At 34.8% G+C, this 24,902-nt stretch overlaps 1 long non-coding RNA gene across 3 annotated transcripts in view; it reads right to left on the minus strand.

Annotated features, from left to right (window-relative positions):
• Positions 1-4,730: 4,730 nt before the first annotated feature.
• The window catches only part of LOC128075996 (uncharacterized), a 78,832-nt gene continuing 58,660 nt past the window's right edge, over positions 4,731-24,902 (minus strand). For all 3 annotated transcript variants that reach the window (XR_008204188.1, XR_008204187.1, XR_008204189.1), the window contains one exon: positions 4,731-23,694. This is a non-coding gene — a long non-coding RNA (uncharacterized LOC128075996). The remainder of the gene's footprint in view (positions 23,695-24,902) is intronic.

Consider the following 24,902-nt stretch of genomic DNA (forward strand, 5'->3'; position numbering starts at 1 on the left):
CCATATATTGTTATACTATTGTCTTAAACAGCGGTTTAAGGCTCTACCACATTTAAAAATAGATACCACAGAAATGACTGCAAAACAATTTATAGTTTGCATATGTGGATTATGTGTCCATTCTAAACATACTTGAAAAAAGAGAAACAAAAAAGAGAGCTAGTATATATGTGTTGAAGGACTTTTTAATCCTTTTTTTTTCCCCAAGAATATTATCCTAAACCACGAAAAGAATTAACTCAGACAGTTTTGCTACTTTAAGGTGTATCATTAGACTATGTAGTGTGAATAAAAAAATACGTGCAACATTAATATTCCACAATGCTGTAGCTCATGACAAAGATTTAATGTGAACAGAGCAGGAATTTCATTAAATCATTGTTATAACAGTGCTGTAATTAAGACAGGTTCTTTTATCTTAACATGGTAATAAATGTCTGAACTTTAAGACTTCATTTTTAAATATAAAACTGCAAAAAAAGGTCTAAATTTCATACACAAAAAATGTTGAATTCAAGTTGCATCAAAACAAAGCAGCATAGATTGTAGTCACAAGGCATGATAACAATGTAAAAAAAAAAAAAAAAAAAAAAAAAATTCAGGATTTATCCAGTGCAATTTACCTCACTACTTCATTAACCTTTCTGTTGTCGTCAGTATGAACATTTGGACAAATCATTTCAAAATCTCTTCTAGCTGAATGCATGTTATATGGAGGTGTCCCACAGTATGGCACGGGCTGCCGATTCTAAGCGACACACTGAAACCATGTCCGAAAGAGATCAGGCTATAAAGTACTCCCTTATAAATATAGGATTCCTTCCAAGGAATCAATCAGAGCAAGCAGGGGTGCACTCAACCTCTCCAATCTAATCAAAGGAATTAGTTATGTTTTAGCTCAAGTATGCATGTGAATCCACTAGGGCTGGGAACCACATAATGGTGTTTTATAGCCTTAGACAAATTTATCCAAATGAAAGATTTTACAGTCATCATGACCTGATACACTTACCAAGTTTTGTTCCTTTCACTAGCCTGCCCAGGTCGAGTCACACCTACTGATTTAATACAATATACCCAGCAAGGGAGATCATGTCCCATAAAGAGGAGAACATCAAGTCAGGAAACATAAAGAGCACTGATCAGCAGAACAGAGACTTTGAAATGTAGTCTGTATGCTATTAAAACTGAACCAAAACTGAGAAACTCTTATTATCATTCAACCTACAGTAGTAACTTAAAATAGATTATAATTATGGCTGGTGTAAATTATTTTAACAATAAAATTTCTAATAATACCATTAAATGTTATATGCCTTTTTGAAATATAACACATAGATCAATTTTTGATTAAGAGTAAAACTTCTTCAAGAGAAATAACTTCATTAATTCCTCTGATTAATACAACAGTCAACTTTTCATATGTTTAAATAAATATGAGTGTACCAAAAAGGCAAGTATAACAGAAATGGTTCTGAAAATATACTGCTCATTGAAAGCTATTAAATTTAAGCTGAGATTACAGCAATGCAGCTACTGTTTTGCTGTTGAATGGAGAAACTTACAGAGCCACAGATTCTTCCCTATTAAAACTTTGCTCTGCAGAAGCAGAATGTCGATGTTTCCATTCACATTTTCAACACCAGCTACATTTTCTACTTAGAAGAAAATTAGTATCATAAAGTTCCACATTTATCATTTCATGGTGTTCTTCACACTTTTGATTCAGCATTTATGAGCTTGTATTGAGCTAGAAGTTTATTATTATCCATTTATAGGAAGCCAACAAAATAGTAAATTATGTATTTGAAGACTTGGCGCTGCATGACATTTTAAAAGTTCACTGGGCTTTTTCTTTTTTTTTTTGCAGAGTAGAAATTTGTTGCAAACACTGAAGATCTGATAACTGATTCCCATTTAGATGTCATTGAGATGTAAGTGCAATGTATTTTCATTAATATTTCATTGTGTAATTGTGTCTTACTTTGACATTGCCATCTAGTAGTTATTTGTCCTATGCCTAAAGAGCAAACTGTAATCAGATAGGTATATTGGACTCCATCATGTGTCACCACACATTTTTAGCATACAGAACACTACTAAATTATAATTGCTTCTGGTTTATCCCTTATGGGAAGATGAAGAACAATCTATAACAATATACACGTTCCTACAAGAACACATAAAAAATGAAAAAACGTTGTCTAATACGTAAAGATTTTGGATTCAAATCTTTTATTTTCACTAAATACAATTCATGTTAATGTAACAGAAAGTTACATTACATCTGACAATAGAAGATGTCATTTATTAAACATACACAATTCAACTTAAAACCCAAACAAACAAAAAAAAATCAACAAACCAAAACCCAAAGTTCCTCTTCTTTATTTTTGGAATAGAAATCACTGTAAAAAGTGAAAATAAATAGCAACAATGGATATTTTATGTGAGATTGCTTTAATATGGAATATATTAAAGTGTACATATTATAAGTTCCTAAACTGTTGTAATACAATGGGGTAAAATTTATAGATGGAAATGTACTATTACAATTTTTCTATTCTCCTTAAAATGAAGCTCTGCTCTGCGCTACTTAGAGATAAATTAAATTAAAGCCATGTTCATTCTGAAAGAAGAAACTCACTTTAAATAAGTGAAGTGGAAATTGAAGGTTTATGAGTAAACAATTCATCTACTAGAAGAATTTCATAGGTAAATATATAGGAGTGATACTACTATGAAGAGTCCCAGAGAATTAACACTTTGGTAGCAGATGAGCGAAATTCTGAAGTTAAGCAATTAGAAGAAAACTCCAACACAGCATGTCTTTCGTATTTTTCATTTCCATGTTCAGGGGGATAGCATCATTCCTGTTGCAGAAGCTGAAGAAGAGACCAGGTGAGTTTGCAGCATCATTCTCCCACTGTGGGCAATGCAGAGCATAGTAAGCATGGTTTCCAGGTGCAAACTGTGTTTATATCATACTCTTCTTTTCCCTTAAAGCATCAATTCAGGTTGCTCCCTCTGTGAAGAAGAAGATGTCAATGACTTATGCTGACTTCTTCCCACCAGAAAACTTCAGTTTGCCATAGAAATCCTGAAGTGTTCCTGTATGGTTTCTTTTAAGTCATCCTAAAAGTATCCAGCCATTAGATATCTTGCATTTTATTTCCGCTTTTCTATGTGCTATGGATTTCTGTATTAGCAATAACAAACTGCATTGTGGAAGTTATCGAGGGAACAGCTGTGCAATTTGAATCCTGTGTAGGAATGAATTGGTGCTTCTGGCACAAGGGAAGGAATGAAAAGTGTTTGGGGCCTCTGGGAAGTTTCTGCTGTAAGAACAACACTAAAATCATTTCAGTTGTTACCTTTAACTTTCAGTCCCCAGCCTTTAGAATAGCAGTTTGCTCCTCTGAAGTAATGCTCCACATTGTCTGCAGACTCCAACTGCTCCCTCACTGAGGATATATTTGCTCTGTTCTGATTTTTTTCACCCCCCTAAGGACGTGTACTAGATACCACATGGATACTGGGCTGGATAGTGCTGTTATAAAACAGTTATCCTTAGTAAGAAACGGACAAGATATATGTCAATTATTTTCATTTATTTGTGTTATTGTAGAAGGTTTGTATACGCTCCAGTCAAGTACAGCACCTTTACACACTTTAGCTCATATGATAAATGCCTCAATATATTTTTAGGGTAAAGAAACAGTCTATAGCAAAAGAAAGAAAAAGAAAAAAAAAAAAAGAAAGGGGGAGCGATGTTGGGGAAGCAAGTAGAGCAAGTAGCAATATAACATTGTGCAAACATGTGTCAAAATTACTGTATTTCATAGAGAGCGGTTATCAGCTTTAATCATCATGAAGGCTGATTTTGTCCTTGCCAACTTAAATCACAACCAGTTCCACTGAAACAGGTGATATGATATTGAAGAAGAGTCAGCATGAGTGAGATAATGATCACACCTATAATCTTTGAAACAGAAGCTTGACTGTATAGACAGAGGTATACCATCATAATTTTACTACTACTGCATACTGAAAAATGAAATGTGCGTCCATAGTTAGAGAACCCAACGTTTTTGTCCTGTCACCTACAATCAACACATGCAACTGCAGTCAAAATTATGTCTGCAGAATTGTATACAAGTATATAAATAGATATAAGTATTAAAAATAATAAAATTAAGAATTGTGTAAAATCATTTTGAAGATATAAGATTTTGACAGATATTTCCAAGTACACTGCCTTTATGTTACCACAGTTTCCCTTTTTGCTCTTGTTTATTTATTTATTTATTTTCAATAAGAAAATAGCCAGAAAGGACTGGGGATTCCTCAGATTTTTTTAAGGTTATTTTCTACATACGGTAGAAATACTTAGGAAGTGTTTCTCCAAAAATGCAAATGACTTTGAACTACTGATTGTACAGGAGGTGGTTAACCTGCTGTTATGCTTCTTACTGGTGACGTGCACTCTTTTGTAAAGCTCAGTACAGAAAAGGGGAAAGAAGATCCAAGCATCACTTTGAACACTTTCTAATATCAGCATACAGAAATTCTAAAGAATGCTTCTATTTTCTCCTTTGGAAAGGGGCTTACCCAATCAGTGACTCACTTGGAACTGAGCCACCTTCATAATTACAAGACAAAAGATCTCAAAACAATCGGCATTTCAGTGTAGCAAAATTCCAATTCTACCATTCTGTAATGTTTCCTCAGATATTGAATAGAATACTTCTGAGATCTGTTTATTAGATTTGTCCCACAGTTTTTGACCTTTCAAAACATAAAAAAGATCATGTGGCAAACCACTCACAGGAGTAATTTTTATTTTAGCTCTGACTTCTCCTTGGGAGAAATGCTTTATGTATATGTAGCAGAACAACTACTTTTATTATTTGAAATAGAAGAAACAACCATTTTTTAATATTCTTCTCATTCTCCCTAAATATACATGCAGAACAGACTATAGCATGAAACTTCTATAATTCTTGATCATTTAATATATAGGTCAGTAGAAAGTAGCCATAATTTATGTCCAATTTCCAGCATTGCAAGCCCAGGTAACACAACTCATGACACTGAGTTGTAGTAAAAAAAAGGTAGAATATGAGATGCTATTGTTCACTTACAATGCAGCAATTATGTATGGAACTATTTCACTGGATTCTATGTTTATAACTTCTGCTTTCCTTCTCCTTAAATGTACTGATTTTATTACGTATTACAAATGGACCTAACAGACCTCTATGATTAGGGCTATCTATTTATTAGTGTAGGCTATTTTAAATTCCTTATAATAGTTCTATTTTAATCATTGGAATTCGAATTATCTTTCACTGATCCTTCCCATGCTTTGGAAAGTCTGGATTGACCTGTTTCCAGCAGTGAGGACAAGTGCACATGCAAGGTTTTTCTTTGGCCCTAGTTTGAAAGAGAATTGGAAACTTGACAGGACTAATTGTAATACTGTGAAAGACATTGCAGGGTTTGTCTTTATGAGAAGACACTTCAATTATGTATTACAGACCTCTAAAAATCATCATTTGTGGTTCTCTCTGATTTTCAGTGACTGCTACATGCATTTTTTTTGCAATTTTAAAGTGTTATAACAATGAGGTACTAGGAGAATAAAAATTAATTGGAGTGATATTACAGATACTCTAATGTGAGCAAAATTTTATGAAGATGTGTTTATTACCTTAGAAATGTAGGAATCAATCAATATAGTAATTGCAGAAAAACATACCCTTAGCTCATCCTGATGGAAACCTCTTGCCTCTGATAATGTGCAAAAGTACAAACTGCAAATATAAGGAAATAACTGGAAAAAAGCCATTCTAGGGTGAAGATCAGTAAAATTCAGCTATTTTTCTTGTGTGCTGCTTTGCCACTAGAATTTATGGACGACTTTGAGTCACATCATCCATCATAGACAAATGCTGAACAAGAAGATGGAACTATACTGTTCCAGAAAAGCAAACATTCAAGAGCATCACATGATTATTATTTTTTTTTTTCCGTGCAGATACTTTTGTTTTGCCTTACTTCATCAGAACAATGAAAATCTGCAGCTCTCTATTCTTATGTCCTCAAGGCCCAATTTTTACTCATCTTAGTGTAGCACTGTTACACAAATACATGCACACCCATTATTTCTTTATTGTACATAACCCTGATCCAGTCAAAAGACTAACTAAATGCATCCAAAAAGACCATGAATACGCTTATCCATATCAGGGTGCTTTCACATACCTTATGTATACAGCTATGCCTTTAGACCTTGTAGTGTCATTGATGACCAGACCATATATTGATCAGCACTTTCACACAGGCAAGACTTTGTTTTTCCTTAAAAAATACATCATACTGCTAACCACACAGTCTGCAGACAGCACCAAGCACATACAGCTGATTACTGAATTGTTGGTGGTAAGGAATTACAGTCATTTTTTTGATGGATAAATCCAAGCATACTGAGAAAATGCACACTGAGAGTGTGCTTCATCTGACTGTTTCCATAAGACTCACTGTCTTTTAATTATAGGATGTCTGAACAGACAAAGCAAGGTTTGTGGGAGCTTATATAAAATATAAGGTTTCCTAATATAAACCTCTACATCAACTAATACTAGCAAAAAGCAGTTTTGAAACGTCCAAGCATCCTTCCATCTCTATAAACAACTTGTTACAGGATGGGAGCTAGAACTGCCACACTTACCACCTGAAGGAAAGGAGAACTGCAGTGGTAACTCCTGAGCCCCCACAGCCACTGATAATATCTTTGCTACAGCCTACAAATGGATTGATGAATCTGTACAACAGCTTTGGATGCAGAAACACATTAAGCCTATAAAAATATTCTTCTGAAATGGAAACAAATCATATTCATTACTAAGTAACTGAAATTACTAACTGGTGTTGTATGGAAATATAGGCAAGTACGTCCTTCAAAATTAAACCTCTGACAAAAGTGATAAAATCCAAACCCAAAACATAATAAAAGATTTTCAAAAAGTGGGAATGAATGACAGGAGAAATCAATATCAGCATGATTTATAAAGAAGCGTACACAAAGAGTAATATGCCAAATCCTTGGGTAAGATTGGTAACACAACCAGCCAACTTTATTTAACTGCCCTCTTTGTAAAGGACCAAATATGTAGTTAAATGCTAGGGAGATAGTGCTGAAGGTAACTAACAAATAAATGCTTACAAAAAGCAATGGCTTGTTACAAAAAAAAAAGTCTGATGAATAAAAAATGGAGGGTAACACAGCTCCTCTTGGACTTCCCGCTCATAGATTGCTTATATTACTAGTCAAGTAGAGACAAGAATGATGTGGTGTATCCATTTTGATCAATGAACATGGAAAATGACTCAAAGGAAAAAAAAAAAAAGGCTGTATTCTGATACCACTAGCACATACTGCTAATGAGTAGCTCTACTTTCCATGACTTCAAAATGTCACAAAGTAGGCACCATTTACGATGCTATCAGACTTTTAATCAAAACTGACAGCACTGTTTTTCTGAAATAGTGGATGCTGCTACTTATGCTTCTTAAATCTTATTTAATATTCTTGGTGATTATGTATATTGAAACAGATAAATTGCCAGCCTGGATAATATTTATGAACATAGTGAAGACTTAACAAGAAAAATAGTATGCAGGATATATATATATAACTCATATTGCTCTTTTTTTCCTCTGTTCTTCAGTAAGTTTCCCTTTAACAGCAATTATCTTATTTATTATTATTTACTGGATGGATGGGAGAGGGAACACAAAGAAAAAATATTTACTTTTATTAGGACTGTTTTTCTACTAATTCCTTGCTCTTTCTGTAGTGTTTTTCTTCTAGAATCTACCCTTACCACAAGGCAAGCAAAGACCAACCAGCCCCATGAATATCCCCACAAACATTCATGCTGCAGACTTGTGTTTTGTAGATCATAAATTGCCTTATCAGGGGAATATAAATAACCTTGGACTATAAGCACTACACTGCAAATAGTCTTTAAATCAAGATATCTTGTCAAATGATGTACATTTTTTAAAAACTACTCTCTAGGCTGTTAGATTAGCAGTTTACTTTCGATGATTACTTCTTTTATTAAGGAAACTTAAATCCTGTTGAGAAGAGCTTATTTAGGTTGAGCTGTCACCTTTAGCTTCAGAACATTAAGTCTTGACAAATTCTTCTTTTGAAGTCTGACACCTGTTTCTTTGGCATTTCCCACTTTCAGGAACTCACTAGACTATAATAATACTCAGCACAGCAGAAGTAAAGAGAATGAATTAAAGCAGAAATGCTTTTAGACGTGAAAGTGCAGCACAAAAGAGCATCCCCTCGCTCAAGTTTTCTCAGTAGTTTAGATAGGAGCTCAGAAGAGCTCATCTCAAAGTTGTATTTTTTTCTTTAATAGGAATCTAATGCCCATGGAAGAAGGCAAATTAGCAGCCGTAGAGACCAGACAATTCTATCTTAAAACAGATATGGATCAGTAGGAGAAGCCAAGTTTCTCTGCAGTTGCTTTCAGAAGTACAGGGAAACATCCTTATTATTAAGACCTTCTCTTAGGCCAAATATTAGGTATTTGCTCTTTCTATAAATGAAATGCTTGAGGGAAATGTTTCTCATACACTTTGAAACATGATTTTGTTGGATTTTCCATTACACTTGTCTTCATGAAGATTTTAATAGTAAATTTCTTCAAATATTTATTTATTGGCTTGCAAATGAGGAATGTCTAGATCTAAGAAATCACTTAAATCAATGAAAACAACACTCATCAACTCTCTCCAGTCTGCAGGGGTAGATCGTTTGTTTACCTCTGCTATGTATTTAGCCACCACATCTTTGTTTCTGTTTTTTTTCTCTTTATTTTATAGATCTTCAGTAGAACTTCACAAAAGATATTGAGAAATACACTCAGTAGTAGTAAGTAGTAACTTGAACTCATTTCTTCAAAAAATCATCTCTTCTGGATAATTGAAAATCTGTTTTTAGTATTTCAAAACAGATTTTATCCAGAGAATAATTTTTTCTTTAGCCAGTAACAATTCTGGCCTGGTTTTGTGAAAGATTCATCGTGATGGAACACATATTCAGTCTTATCCTGAAAACTGCAAGAATCTGTAGCAAAACCTGTTGGTTTTATTCTACTGAAGAAAGATTTCAAAATAGAGACATTATTGCAAAGTAACTTGAATTCTATACCAGGAATCTTCTAAAATATAAAAACAACCTTCTAGAGTACTTATATAGCAATAATCTTTCTAATTAAACTAATAATCTCTCAGGACTATTTTACAGTAAACTTAAGCAGTGCTTATGCCTACTGGGGATTTAATAAAGAGGGTGTCAAAAGGACCCTTTTCCCCAGGAGCAGTTTGCAAAGTAGTAAGAGCAATGATCACACACAGGATGTCAAACAAACTACCTCTGAGCCTGATTCTGACAGATTCCCATTTGAAGACTCCCACTCTACTGCCTGTGAATTTTTTTCAGGCTTAAGTTGTTGTGTATTTATATATTTAAATACACGGAGAGGTCACTGTTCTTATTTATGTGGGTAGATGTGATGTGTAGATTTTCACAGTTGGTAGATGCATTCATTATAAAAACAAAACTCATTAAAACAAACCAAGAATCAGAAAATTATACAAATGTGTGCACAGACAACGTGCATACAAAATATACTATTATGATATCTGAAAACTGCATGTACACATGAGATATTATTCACTACATACAAATGTACGATATGCTGAGAAAACTTCAATCATTTATAAACCAATGTCAAATGTTTTCTTACCTTACTGGACTTTAAAGAAAATGAATCCCTTTGTAATTAGTGGTCTGCAATATATTTCCCTTATGAAAAAAAATGAAATTGAAACAAATGAAATTATGTTAGCCATGCAGAAAATTATGAAACTGCAAGCAAAGCTTTTAGTAAGTACTGGTTACTCTTCTAGTTGGAACGAAAAAGGAAAAATCAATGCTGTAATGCACTAATACTGGTGCTGGAATATTTACAGTCCAAATCACCATTCTACTCCAAGCTATGTAGTTTAGTTTGCAAGAACTGTTTCAAACTATAAGTGAAGCAACTGGAAACTTATAAATAAAAAAGACCTTTATCATACTCCAGTCCTTATCACAAGAATTACTGTTTTCTATAGAAAACAAAACAAAACAAAACAACACAACAACAACAACAACAACAAAAAAGAACATGAATAAGAAAATCTCTAAGGAAGTAAATAGGTTGATCTCAAGCTCACGTTATCCTGCCAAGGATAGTATAATGAAATGAGCATGGAAGAACTTCTACCTCTGCCAGTCGGGAAATGTAATGTCCTTTTGCTACCAGGTTTTCATGCCAACATACTTCTTTCCTTCGATATCCTTAAGAGTGTACATAAATCATAACATTATAGCATTCATTAATTCAATTTCAAATGACTAGAGAGCATGACTGCATGCAGAGGTAAAAAGGAACCAATAAGGTTTGGATATTATTAGAATGGAAAATCGCAACTGTAAAATGATTGAAGTGAAGGGGGAAGAACAGGGGCATAGATCTGGCCAGTGCGGGAGCAAGAAAAAGGTCCTGATGCTATGTGTGCATTGCTACCTGTGCATCTTGCCATAATGAGGGAAGTGCTTAAGATTCATGTCTGAAGGCAACGGGCTACCTATCACACAGATAAGTGGGATTTGTTTTGGCATTCCCAGTGGTGCTCTGGGAGCAAAGCTGCTGTGTTGCAGCAAGCAGCTGATTAGCTGCATCTTGCTTTTGTGTCAGGCAGTAGTTTCCACTGAATTCCTATGGGGCATTCAGAATACAGTCATTTGCTTAATGATTTGGCAGTGACTTGGAACTGCTTCGTATGAAAAGGAAGAGGCATGGTATATTGCGATCCACTGCCTCCGTTGGTGCTCAGGAAGCATGGAGGCAGAGAAAAGGTGGTCAGAGACACTCTAGCTGGAGCTGGACTTGAAGATGGGCTCGAGGCATTAAATAATATGAGGTGGAAGGCAGATCTGGGGAGAACAGAGAACCCCTGCTGGTGATAAGGACCATGACCAGACATTTAGGCATGTTAACACTGGTTGAGAATGGAGAAGGTAGAAAGGAACTTCAGGTACCAATACTTATGCCAATGAAAAGTTTATCTATAGATTTTTTTTTTTTTTAACAAATATGTGTCAGTATTGACTTTCTTTATCAACTGATAGGCTACTTAAAATACAAATAGCAGCAACAAATTCACTTTGTATTATAAAAGATTTAAAATACTACACTATGATTACAAGCTTTTTGTATTAGTAAATGTGGATTATTAAAATATATTCAGAGAAACAGAAAACTTCAAAAAATTGTGAGAAGCTATGAAATTTAGGTACATCACATATAAAAAAGCACAGAAATTCAAATAAATCAATAAAAAAAGTTGAAAATCACTGTCAACTTCCACCTATCATTATCATTCTGCAGTATTCTTCATTCTATAACAGTATTTGGATGACACATAACTACAGCTGAATACTTTTTAATGAATAATTTATTTTACCAATTTTCTGCCTTTTTTATTTTTTTTTGTGACATATCCATGAATAAACAGATCACACTTTTCTTTATTCATAATTTAAAATTCTCTGACAGTCCCTCCTCAACCTGTTTCCCCTTCACAGTGTTTATAGTGCTTATGTTGCTTATATGGATATTCTAGATTTTGAAGTTGGGAAGGATTGGAATCTGAGCTATGCAGTTCAGTCGTGTGTGGTCATAAATCAGTGTTTCTACTTCCCAGTTGGACTCTTCTGAAGTAATTGGGTGTGAATGCTCATGGAGAATAAATTAAACTTTCCTTTTTGTGATCTCATATGTAAAACCAACTCTCTCTGTGCATTGGCACCAATAAAATGGAAAAGGAACTCCACAGAAAACACACACACAAAAGGCATGAGCACAGCTGAAAGGAATTCATTTAAATATTCATATGAATATTCATGGAAATATTTTGCAGTATGTTTTCAAATTAACCATTATGAAAACAACTTCCTCCCTACTAGCTTCAACTTTGGACTGCTCACCTGTTTTTGATGAGACCATAGGGAGCACTATAGTGGTTGAAAGGAAGGACAGGCTTGGGGCTATTGTCGGCCTGAACTCCAGTCAGTCTTTTTTTTTTTTTTGGACCCAGGCCTAAAGGCATCTCTTTTCTACATCACAGTTGGTTTCTTCAGCAAAGGAAAGCAATGAGAATTTTGGAATGCTCAATGTGAAAGCTACAGTAGGGCTGTTTCCTGGGTAGGATATGGAGAGGAGGAGGGGAGCACTCTGCGAGCTAACCCCACAGCAAAATTTCACTGCTGCAGAATAATCAGGCACTTAATACATTTATGGTGGTTTTGTATTATGTGTGGAGCACAGATTTCTAAACCCCAAATCAGATGTCCGCACAGAAATACATCATTCATATTAGCCAACTGGAGGCGCCAAGCAGTCCCCACAGCACCCGACTATCTCTACTCGGTAGGTGCCAAAGGGAAGAGATGCAGCCCTAGACTTCTATTAACATTTATCACACTTCACATAGATTTCTAAGGGATTATGTGCTTATAGAAACTAAAATCCATTCCAAGAGAGGTCTATACTACTAGATATGATGCATTCTTAGCAAAAAGTAAGTTTAAAGATAGACAAAATAAAACATCTGTGATAAAAATTAAACTCAGAAAGTATGTTCCACAAGCAGAAGTAATGCTTAAGGCTGTTCTGAATTAGTATATTTGAAGCACATTGCTTCCTAATCTATTTTGAAGAAATGTTTAGGGATTTTATTAACATAAAACAAGATAGTGAGAGCAAATTTGATATCAATTAACATACTAATTAAATGTCACTTAGTAGTTTTAGCAATTACTTGATATTTAATTAACCACTTGAATACCTTGGGAGATCCAGATTATTGTACATGTAATCAAAGGGCAATTTTTCTGAACCTGTGGGTATATGCTGCATGTCAAGACAATCTGTAGATAGCAACAAAAGTAACTTTATGCACTGTGACCTAAGGTACACTGAATTGCTCTGTACCCAAGAGATCAATTTACTGATTTGAATGCACTAAGTATCAGCTAAAAAGCTTAGACATACCTCAAGTGATTAGGGGTCTACACAAACAACATGAACAACCTACAAACTATCAATGATTTTAATTCAAGCCACATTTTTAATTTGTACTGCAAAGCTGTATTTGCATTTATGAAACTTGCATTCACTGTCAGGTCCCTTTATTTTTAGCAAACAGCTACAAGAATTGGAGAGTACGAAAGCAACTATTTCTAGGAAAAAAGTAATTAAGGAGTGCAAGTATATCAGCAAACTCTTCCTGACTGTGTTCACAGAGGCACCATGTTGTGTACGAGGGAGATTTCCTGATGGAACATTTCTGTAGCGTTTTAGGAAGAAAAAAAGTTTAATCCCTCAGCAAACAAGCACAATCTCTGCCTACTGCATTGCCATCTCCTGCAGATGAGTCTGCTTCTTCCCGCACCTTCTGCAGCGATGTCTGTGTCATTCAGCTCCTGTTGTCATCTTGAGCTCTGCTGTCAATGACTTCCCACAGCTACTTTAGTAGTCATTACTACTGCAGATACAGTACTAGAGATTCATACTTTTTAGTTTCTGCCACTTTTCTAAACAGATATTAACAACTCCCCTTTTTAAACCCATGCTTGTAAACCCATTAACCTTCCCACAGTTTCTGACTGTTTTCTCGATTGCTTCTTTATTTCTGCTTCAGTTTCTCCCTATATAATGTCAATATGTGCAAGGTAACCTCTCTTTAAATCTTTACTTTCTTGTACCTCTTTCACATTTGCTCTACAGGAAAAATGAGGTTTCTTTAAAAAAAAACACCCCCCACAGTTATGTTTGTGTTTTCAGTTATTTTTTTTCCAATTCTTATCTGACTCATTTCTGTACTCATTGAAGCTTTTTATTTACAGTGTATCTTCTGATCTCTCTTTCAGTTCAGATACCCATCCCTTTCACTCCAATGAAACCAATTAAAATTTCTAATGGTCTCTTTGAACTAGATATGGAGAATTAATCCTTTATCTGCTCCCTGCCCAGCCCTCTTAAACAGCAACTGGCCTACCATTTACTTAAAATCTTCTCCCATTTGATATTTTGTCAACTCCCTTGCTTTTCCTGAAACTTCAAATTTATCCTTCATAGGACATGTATTAATGTTCTTTCACCTACGGATAGGGAATCTGCAAGGATTTCTCTCAAATTTCTCTCTTCACAGGAAAGTCTCAAATTTAGCCATCATGTCTAAGCTGAACAAGCCTATTTTTACATTCTTCTTGGGATCTGTCTTCATCTGTTGAAACTGAAGTTTGAGCGCTTCTCTATGACATTTCAAAGTACTCTTCTTTCTGGTTTTGGCAAATATATCTGTGTCCTACACAGATTGGCTTCTCCAAAACCCTTTTCTTTTTCAAGACTGTCACACCAAATGTAATCTTTCCCTTGTGCACTGATTTCTGTTCTTGCCATATAAAATATAAGCTCTCTGTCTTCACTGCGAGGCTGAATTTAGCTTCCTTGTGAAAAAGAAAAAATTACACTTTTAACATACAAAGGTAACGCTACTGCAGCATAAAGCACTTGTTATCATTATATTTCAAACTACTGTACAAACAAGATCTCTGTGACACTTCACAGTTTTCTTGCATGATCCTAATGGCATGTATACAGACACTGTGAGTATATCCAATCTTTTCCAATTCCTCTCTGTGATGCAAAGGTGCAGCAAATGTCTCTACTCATATCTCACTGGAATTTCTTGCCACACAAATCTTATTCCAAATCTTACCCAAGGTCACCACATAAGTTGAATAAAGAAAGCTTGCATGCCATTTTAATTATTATTTATCCGGGTTTTTCTCTGCATTATTGAAAGCATTACTTACCAATATGTTTTAATAATGTTTTGGGGAAAAAAAAAAAGATAGCACTAATATTACCAAAAGGGCTGAGAACTTACATGGAAGAAAGCCAAAGTAACCTTTAATCTAAAGACACACATTTACAAAGGGATTAATTTTGGATCAGAACATATCACAAGTTAGACGTTTTTTCTGTCCCAGCTGAGAGGAGTAATTGGAAAATCATGGTTTACACAAAAAAATCATTATTTTCTTGTGATCTCCTTTCCTTTCATGAAGCCTTGCATCTTCATCACTCAATTAGAATCTGAGAGATTAGGTGACTCAATATAAACTAGATTAAAGGTCACCTATTATTACAGACAAGATTTAATTGCAATATTTACATAAATTCCTTACCAACTGTAGGGTTTCACCTGCTTCTACTCATTCAGCATACTTAAAAAAAGGGCAGGATATTCATTATGGTGCACTACAGAAAAAAGTATAGAGTAACCTAAAATCAGAGCAAAACTCCATTCTTCAGCTCTTTCTGAAGAATAAAAAATAAGGAAATAGTGGTTGCTGGAAAATTGTAGATTAAATCTTACTCCATTACAGAGAGTAAAAGTTAGCTTGATTGCACTGCTGTAAGAACTTCCTAGGGGAAATTAAACTTGATAATCTCAAGGTGTTTCCCAGAAGATGCCATGCATTCGGTAATGTTCATTATAGTTTGCAGAATACCAGATAGAATTTAAAGTGAAGACTCCTACGGTTTAATCAATATAGACATTCTAAATTGTTCACAGTATAAAGACCTGATTATGAAATAAAGATGCGGTTAAAAGGGAAGCCACAGTACTTTAGAGGAGGTTTCTTTTTTTTTTTTCCCTGTATAAACTGGTTCATTCATAGCTACAGTGAATATTGACTGCCAAATCTCCCAAATAATTCTTGTAGCATTATCTCAGAGTGCTTCCTGCCTGTTGTCACTGAATGATTCTTGTAGCCAGGGTAGCAAATATTTTGGAGATTATTTTAAAACCTGTACAATGAGTAGCATAAATCATTAAGATGCTACAAAACAGAACTGAAATGTGTCTTTGGAAGATCATGAAGAACATGAAGATTTCAGTTACAAAAAATACATTAGCTGTCTGGTACCCATCCAAATTTTAAAGCAGAAAATATAAGAATATACAGTGTAAACTGAAATTGGTAAATGTTTGTTATCATCTGGTGTTATACTCACAGGACAAGCAGTAAAGAACTGAGATGACACATCAGTGGTTCAAAGCACAAAGAAAATGAATCTTCAATTTTGATTAAATGAGTTTGCAGCATCTGTGGCATCTTTAGATAAAAGAAGTTGCCAAATTGCTAATTGCAAAAATAATCCGGAATAGCAGGTTTCAGTGCTGGTTAGGAAAAGCTGCCTAAACAAATGATTTCAGCTTAAGCCAGAGAGGACACTGACCCTCTCATATGTTCTGTTGCTTGGACAAAGATCAAGGGAGCAGGACTAAGAGAAGGACCTGGAATTTCAAACAAAATGTGACTAGAGACATTTTTTTTTGAGTAAGCCAGGAATGGATTTATGGTTCTTCTCCATCTGGTGCTGGCTAGATGACATCTATTCAGCACAAAAGAGAGATGGTATCCCCTAATTTTATATGGGTACATATGTTTTCCCATTCCTTTGATATACACAGGCTATTTAAGCTTGAAGATTCAAACCACTTAATCAGCCAAGGACCTATGAGATGGATATAAATGAAAGACAAATTTTGGAGAGCACTTTGGAAAAGAAATTATGTTTCTGAGCCATTAGTTTTTTGAGGTTACTGGGATCTGGCAGGGGCTGGGCTGTACAGTTAACCCTATTTCAAAAATAATAGCACTTTTTTTATGGAGTACCTGTGCTCCATGATTCCAATGTTCTCCCATCTCACAGTTTTCCTTTGCTCTTCAGATCACTGCCATTCTGTGTGCTGGAAATAAAAGGGGCACAGCCTGCAACTTCCTTCTTTTCTAGGGGAGTTTCTGCTGTAACAAGAAATTGGCTCCTCTAAGCACACTGCTAGTTGGCATAGGAGAACCTGATATAGATCTGATATTGAGTAAAATGAAGAAAAAAACTGATCACTGACTGTACTTCTCCGAAGCTTTAAATTTAAGGAACAACTATCTCAACTCCCATGAATTCACAGCAGAAATATGAGCAGAAGCATCTGTTCATTAGCTGGTAAAATAATTTGAAAATAATTATCCTTTTCATAATGAACAATATCTATTTGGACATTTTTCCTTACTAAGCTAAAAAGGTAATTCTATAAATTCATTTTTATTTTCTGCATTATTCATATTTTACATAGCAGTAATTAATAATAAAAAAAAAGGATGAGGGAAAATATGCATTAAAAGTTTATTATATTTGAATGAGTTTGATGTCAAACATTTCTCTGATCTAGTTCTTAATTGTCCTTTTCCTGTGACTTTGGATCAGAAAATTATGACTTCTACAACTAAAAAGTCTGAGTTCTTTTCTTTGGAAAAGAAAGCATTAAATATTCTACTGAATTCTTACTAGAGAACACAGTTGAAACAGCAGGTAAATTTTTAAAGAGAAAATAAATTCTGCTGAATTCTAGATTAATCTAGATTAAGAAAAGAAAATTACTAATTGAACTTCAAGATCAGGAGGTAATGTTAGCTCTTAAATAGTGAAATAAATTGCTAATCCACTGAAAAGAGGTCACTTCAATTAGCAGCATTTAGCACAAAGGCAGACCAACACTTTCTCTGCCACTATATGTAAACAGATCTTAAATTTACATAATGTTCACACAATTTAATGCAACTTTATAAGAAAATTCTAAGTTTATTAATTAAAAAGAAAAAAAAAAAAACACCTTTACAAATATTATGGTAAAACTGATGAGAGAAAAACAAACAAACAAGACAATATCAGTCTTTTCCTTAACTCATTTTCCATGCACTGCTTCAGTAGCTCATTTGTAACTGGAACGTGATCTGAAAGCTCTCCAGAATTTATTGTAAAACAGATTAAAATGATGTGTGAGCCTTACTTCTCTATTTCATCACTTTTGTTCTGTTGCTGTTACATCTAGAATGCTGTTTAAACATGCTCTCTTAGCAAATTAATTTCTTTCTTAAATACATGTGAGATTATAAACAGTAATAGATTATTTAAAATCCAAATGCAGTGAATTATAAAGATACTTTGTCATGATTAGCTCTGACATGGTCTTAGAGACTTCACATAGATTTACCAAGTTAAGCAATTACTCTTTTTAATCACATTTAAATGCTTGCTAACTTAACAAGCAATATGAATGGAAGTATGTTACTCAACCAACATCTCAAAATGGCTTCTGAAGCTACAAAGGAAACAATTCCAAGCTTATACGTAAGAAATACTTAAAATCAGGAACATAATTAATCTCTTCAAAATAAATGTTTTATCCCCTTTCCTTTCCAGATAAAGTTGCTGATACAATAAGTGTAAAATAAAGCAACAGTACCGGGATTTAGAAACCACAGGAATCTCAAATCTCTGTAATATCTACTCTCATGTACTGTAAGAATTAGTTTAAATAATATTTATCCCAGTAGAAATTTCAAAATGCTGAATTTCAGAGACTTTTAACCAGTTAGAAGTGCCAAGGTAAAAGTACAAAATGTATTTGGCCATTTAAAAATGAGATCCATAGATACACTTTGATACTCCTTTGGTAAATTATCACAGTGCACACTGAATGTGTTCTAATGTTCTGTGGATCTTAGAAGAGAATTATCAGGTTTGATAATCTCTTCTTATTGTTACAACAAAAGCAGCAAATTTAAATTTAAGTCAAAAGAAGGAATCTGTAAGTATATAATTATATATTCACATATACTTAAATAAAATAAATATATTTAAATACAAGAATATATACATATTATAGTATAATCATCTTGTGTTAATAATTTAGCCACCATATTTTTGACTCCTTCGCCATAACACATCTCTGCTAAAACTGTCATTTGATTGTTAGGAAGGTTCATTACACACTGACTACAAATGCAGGTTCAAGTAGCCCTATGTATGAAGAACCTGTACTCTAACAGCCATGAAGTCTCACAATTATGTTATTTTCTCTGAGTGGAAACAAAATATTTTCAAATGACCATATGGTTTCTTGTTACAAAAAAAGTCCAATTGGCTAAGTTTTGTTATCTCCCAGGAGAAAAACTGATAAGCCTGTCATTATAATTCAAAAGGTGAGTGTGGAGAGGTTAGAAATTTATTCTTGCTAGTAAAATAGAAACAGAGTTGAGATTAGAATAAAGACTTGTCATCCGCAGTCTCGTAACCAGAGTGCTCTGAAATGTACTTACAGAAATTAAAAACTGAGTTAAGATTCACTGATCGAGATAAACGTCTAACACTTTAATGTTCTTGGAAAATGCAATAATTTTCTACTTACTTTGTATGTTAGCAGTCTACAACTATTTTCAGTCTCAAACATTAATTAATACATATGCAAAATCAGATGGGAATCTTCTCTGAGAATAAACAGTACTTAAGAATATAGAAAATTCAAATCACTTGAGATTTACACTGTCATCTTGAACTTTGAACTCTTCAAATATGTAGAACTCAAGGTTTAGCAAAACACATCCAATACTAACTTCTAAATAGAATAAATTGCTTGTATAATTTATCTTTCTGCAGCAAAAGGTGAAGGAGATGGGTCAATGACAAGTACATCTCATAAAGACAGAAACAATCCTTGTTAAACTGCAGAGTTAACTGGAAATGATTTTACAAATAGTGATGGATTGAGCATCTGGAAAACTGATAATGCTCACAAAAAAATGAAACCTGAAAACATACTAAGTGTTAACATTACCCTAGCAAAAAACTGAGCTTCTAATTTCAGTACCTCATCATATGGGTCTTGCCTGTAGAAGAGCACAGGAAAGTGCTCTTTGGCACTGGGAGGCCTTTCCCATTTCTAAGGCGCATGGAAGAAGCAGTAGACAGGAGAGAACAGACACAAAACACTGAATTTCATTTAAAGATTTTTAAAAATCCTTGCCTTGCTGATAGTTATTAGCTCTGAAGTAAATTAACAAAAGAAAGAAAGACATTTATATATTCAGTTACTATAGAAAGGAACAGAAACTTTTGGTATATACCAAAATATGTTCCATGCTTGTCCAGTGCTGCTCATTTTACTGATTTAAAAAGCTCATAAGTAACATTAATAATAGATTGACATACTATACTGGTGAAGGGAAGGGAGTGAAGAATTAGTTCAACTATTAGTAAAACACTGTTGCTATTGACATATTCAAATCATCTCTCTGCCAGTCCAGAATTTCAGGCACATAAGGACTATTTTGAATGATTTGCCTGAATAAAAGTCCATAGGGTGCTATGCAACTTGGACTAGGTTAAAAACAGTACATTACTTTGCACAGTACCAGTACTGAGTGAAACCCAAACAAAAAATCCATATCTCCTGGTAAAAGGACAAGAGAGGGTAAAAGCACAAATGATCAGCTATTACAAAGGTGAGAGATAAGCAGTAGACAACCCCAGCAGTCTGCACTAAGATCTGCACTCCTCAACACATTTATAAATGACAGATTAAGGATAGCAGTGAGCCTTTTATTGCTTCTTGCACACAAGCTCTAAAAGCTGAAGTTAGAAGCTAAGCTCAGTGAAGCAAAAAAGGAGGTGATTCTCTACATAACAGCTGATGGTAAATCTTGACAAAGGATATTGTGCATACAGGAAATCTGCACAAGCTAAAAAGATCAGTAAATTAGTTGGAGAAGACCACCGTTACACTGCTTTCTTTGAGGAACACATCATTTGCATTTGTTATGAATACCAGGGGAAGTTACTACTGGAGAGGTGACACTGAGTTAAAATGATCGTTGGTATAAATAATTACAGCTGCTGTTAGAAATATGAGCAATAAAATGAAAAAATAAGGAAGCAAGAGATTAGATTTGCCTCATATGTTAGTAAGGAAAAAAATCCAGAAATTGTTCTCAGGCCCTTCAGCCAACTAACAGCCACAGCTTGTTTCCATTGAGGTAAATTCTATCTCCAATCTCCAAAACAGAGAAGTCCTATCCCAAATGCCTCTTGGGGCTGGTTCCTGCTAATCCACAGATTGTGGTCAGGCATTGAGTAGATGCTAATTAAGTTGCCATGAGCCAAAAATTGTCCAGTAATTAACGATTTGACAGCGTGAACAAGAGTGTTCGCAGGCTGGTACAGATGCAGCCATCCTATCTAACAGTTCATCACTGTCAAAGACATCTAGATTTAGGCCTTGGACCTTCACAGATTAGAAGAAGGCTTGAACATGTAGGGATTAACCTATTAGTCATCCAAGTTAAAACCTAAGGGGAAAAACAACCCACATTTCTTTTCTAGTGAGTGTAAACTTGGGCTTACAATTTATGATTGGCATACTGGAATTCTAGAACTGTCTTTCTAAATAAAACCAACCTTTCACTATACAAAACCATCAGTGGGAATAACAAATGATTCCAAACTGTAAGAAGCTTCATTGCCAATCTAATTATACCCTGCTTCTTGCAGTTCTGGGAAGTACAGAATAATCAGAGCACAGCAGGCACCAGCCATGAATCCTCCATTCTTCACAGCCAGCCTCTGACATGCTCTGGTGGACAGGGAGAGGACACTGAGTGCAATGGCATGTCACCAACTCATTCTTTTCTGAAAGGGGCCATGCTTTCAAGTAATTCTTTTCCCTTTTTGCCCTTAGAGTAGAATAAACCAGAAAAGTAGCTACAGGTGCAGCCCAGTGAGATGGTAGAAGGAAGGAAGGAAGGAAGAAGTTCAGAAGTTGAAATGACACAACAAAACTAAAACAGGAGGGACACAGCTGGATGTGCCAGCTGTGCACTGTGGTAGACATAGAGAAGGAAATCAGGACGAATTATGTAGAAGCTGTAGGAAAGAAGTCAATCAGGACATAAAAAGAAAGAGCAGAGCATGAAAAGAAAGAGCAGAAGGGGGTCAGTAAGACAGAATGCATGTGACATAGAAAGAATTAGATACAGAAGGAAGGGCACACATACCACAAGGAGTGAAGTAAGAAAAATGAGAAACTATCTCTGGGGTAGAGGAAAGGAGTCTTATACGGTCAAGAGACAATGAAGAAAAGAAAAATGATTGAGTAAAAATGAATTAGTAGAGTAGAAGTTTTACTTCTGCAGAAAAAGAAAGGCAAGAAAAGGCAGAGGGAAAAAAGCAGAGCAATTAATAAAAGGAATGAGACAGTAGGGATGAAGGGAAGGACATGAAAGGGATATAAAGTGGCACAGGGCACACACATTGGAGGAAACAAGTGCTCTTTTTTCATACTTCTTTATTTTATGTTATGTTTCTAGCAATCATCCCACACCTCCATGGATTTTTCGGGGGGTAGAAAGGATGGGCTGGCAGCATATTGCTGTGGGGGGATTTATTAAAGATCTGTTTCTCTCTCATACTGCTAGACATATACTTATTGGAATTACCTGAGATAGTGACTGGCACCTTTTCAGAAATGAGAATATCATAGTGGGAAACAGATGCAAGGAAGTGACTGGTGTCAGTCTGCCAGAAGTTACTTGCAGCTTGCAAGTATTCAGCTCCTGTAGATCACCAAACACTTTCTGCTATTTGAATGACATGCGAAATAAAAAAGAGCAATGACTTGTCATTCTTGCATAGAGCATTAACACAAGGTTAATGCAGCCTGATTAAATAATTAAAACTATCCACAGCAAAATTTAAAACGCACCAATTTTAAAAATGATCTGTTCTAATTCTCATATTGCTTAGACATTTTATTGGAATTTTTAAAAATTTCAAGAACTAAAAAGGGAAATATGCAAAATGTCTTCTCTTCCTGTTTACTTGGTTCTCTTTCACAATGGTCTGCCAAAAGAGAAACAATTCTGTGAAAATGAAGGCAACGCATCAGAATGTTCTGCTCCTCACTGTTAACCATTAGAACAATAGTTAAAACCACATGGAATATTTTGATGAAAAACATAGTTGAAAAATGTTATTACCTTGATCAGCCATAACTGCCTACTGGCATTCATTAACAGTAATTTTTAATTCATTTCTGTGACAGTTTCTACCTGTCCATTTGTATGGCAGTTTTAGAATGCCCAGAACAAGGCCAATAGACTGCTGTTTCATCCTGGATTTCATCATCAAACCCTGGATTTTTATTGGATTTCTTTTTTCCTTCAGCAAGCATTTGCTCTTGATGCTTAATTCAGAAGCTTCTTGCTTCTGTGCTGGGAATACAAATATGGAATTGGTTCTCCAATTAGCAAACATTTTCAGCTGCAAAACTATCAAATCAATACCATATCCTCAGCAATCATTTTAGTTATAAAAGTGTGTATTTTTTTTCCCAAGCGCAGTCAATGCCCTTTTTTTTTTTTTTTTTTGTCTAATTAACTGCCTGTCTGCCTTGTCCGAGATGCAGAGTTTAATTCCAAAATAAAAGACTTTGAAAAACCAAGACAGTTCTCCAAAATCAAATGACTCATTCAAACAAACAAATCTGTGCTGCAGTTTTCTTATGCAAATAGAAGCTCAAAAGAGAAGAAGCCATTGCTTTGGTGGAATTATACTCTTCCATGTTTTTCCATTTTCTCTACCAAACTACCTGTAATAAAAACACTAGATAATAGTAATTATATTGATACATCATTACAGTGACTATAATTTCATAAAAACTCTGTTAAGTCATGTTTCCCTCAGAAAACATTCTCACGGATTTAATAGAGCTTTTAGTTTATTTTTTGCTTCAGTTATAGTGTATCTTTTTAAATTGAATTTGAAGGTACTATCTTTTTGCTCTTTAAAGTCTTGATGTACTGGCTGGCTATTATCCTCATTCCAGAAATAGCACAATTTAGCATGAACAGTGGCTAAGTCTTTGCTGATGGTTCAATTAATAGATATTAATGTCATTTTCTATTTCCAGATCTGTTTGACTGAAATAAAGGAACAAAAGCTAAATTTTCTTACTGACTTTGCTTTAGCTCAGGATAGAACACACAAATTCATTACGAATTACTAAATGCGTGGCTATACCTAGAAATACAACTAACTCAGGGAATGGAAACCAGGCTGAAGTCTGGGAAAATCATAGAGGGAATGGACACACAGATTGTTCTCTGTCTGCTGGTACCATATCAAAGAACTGCCTCAAAAGATTGCACTGCCTGGTCAGCCAATGTCTTTTTGGTAAGATGATCTCCTCCACAGTAACAAGCTGTGTTTGAAAAGAAGTCTCTGCTTTTCTCAAGGATAAGATGCCACTAACTCTAGTTTCCTCAGTGCATGATGTAAGATCTTGGATGTTCCTACTCATTTTTTAAAAATAAATGAGAACAGTTTGGACAGACTTACAGTGGCTCGTACGAATCCATCTTGGTGATGGATAACATTTTCTACTGTATTATATGGACAGTACACTTAATAGTAATTAAAATAATTGGTTTAAACATGGGACTTTAGATAATTCCATCAGAGTTTGTCTGCATCTTTTTATATATGAACATCTTTGTAGATGTCATTTTTCATTTATACTTTCCTAGAGGCTAAAAACTCATCCCTGATGCGCCTCGTCTCTGTTACCTAAAGGACACATATAAATGTCCAGCACAATCTGAGAACCACATACACTGAGTAGCAGAGGTTTCAACAAATCTTCTTAGTCTGTGTCCAGTTGCCTCTTATTAAGGTAAGTTACATTTTAGTAACTCGGCCATCTTTTGCATTTACTTTCTTCACCACCTCAGGAATGCATGAACAGTCATGAAAACATACACTAGAGGATGGGACAATGAAGATCTCATAATTTAACCA

The sequence above is a fragment of the Tympanuchus pallidicinctus genome, unplaced genomic scaffold, assembly GCF_026119805.1.
Source record: "Tympanuchus pallidicinctus isolate F22 unplaced genomic scaffold, pur_lepc_1.0 scaffold13, whole genome shotgun sequence".
Lineage (NCBI taxonomy): Eukaryota > Metazoa > Chordata > Aves > Galliformes > Phasianidae > Tympanuchus > Tympanuchus pallidicinctus.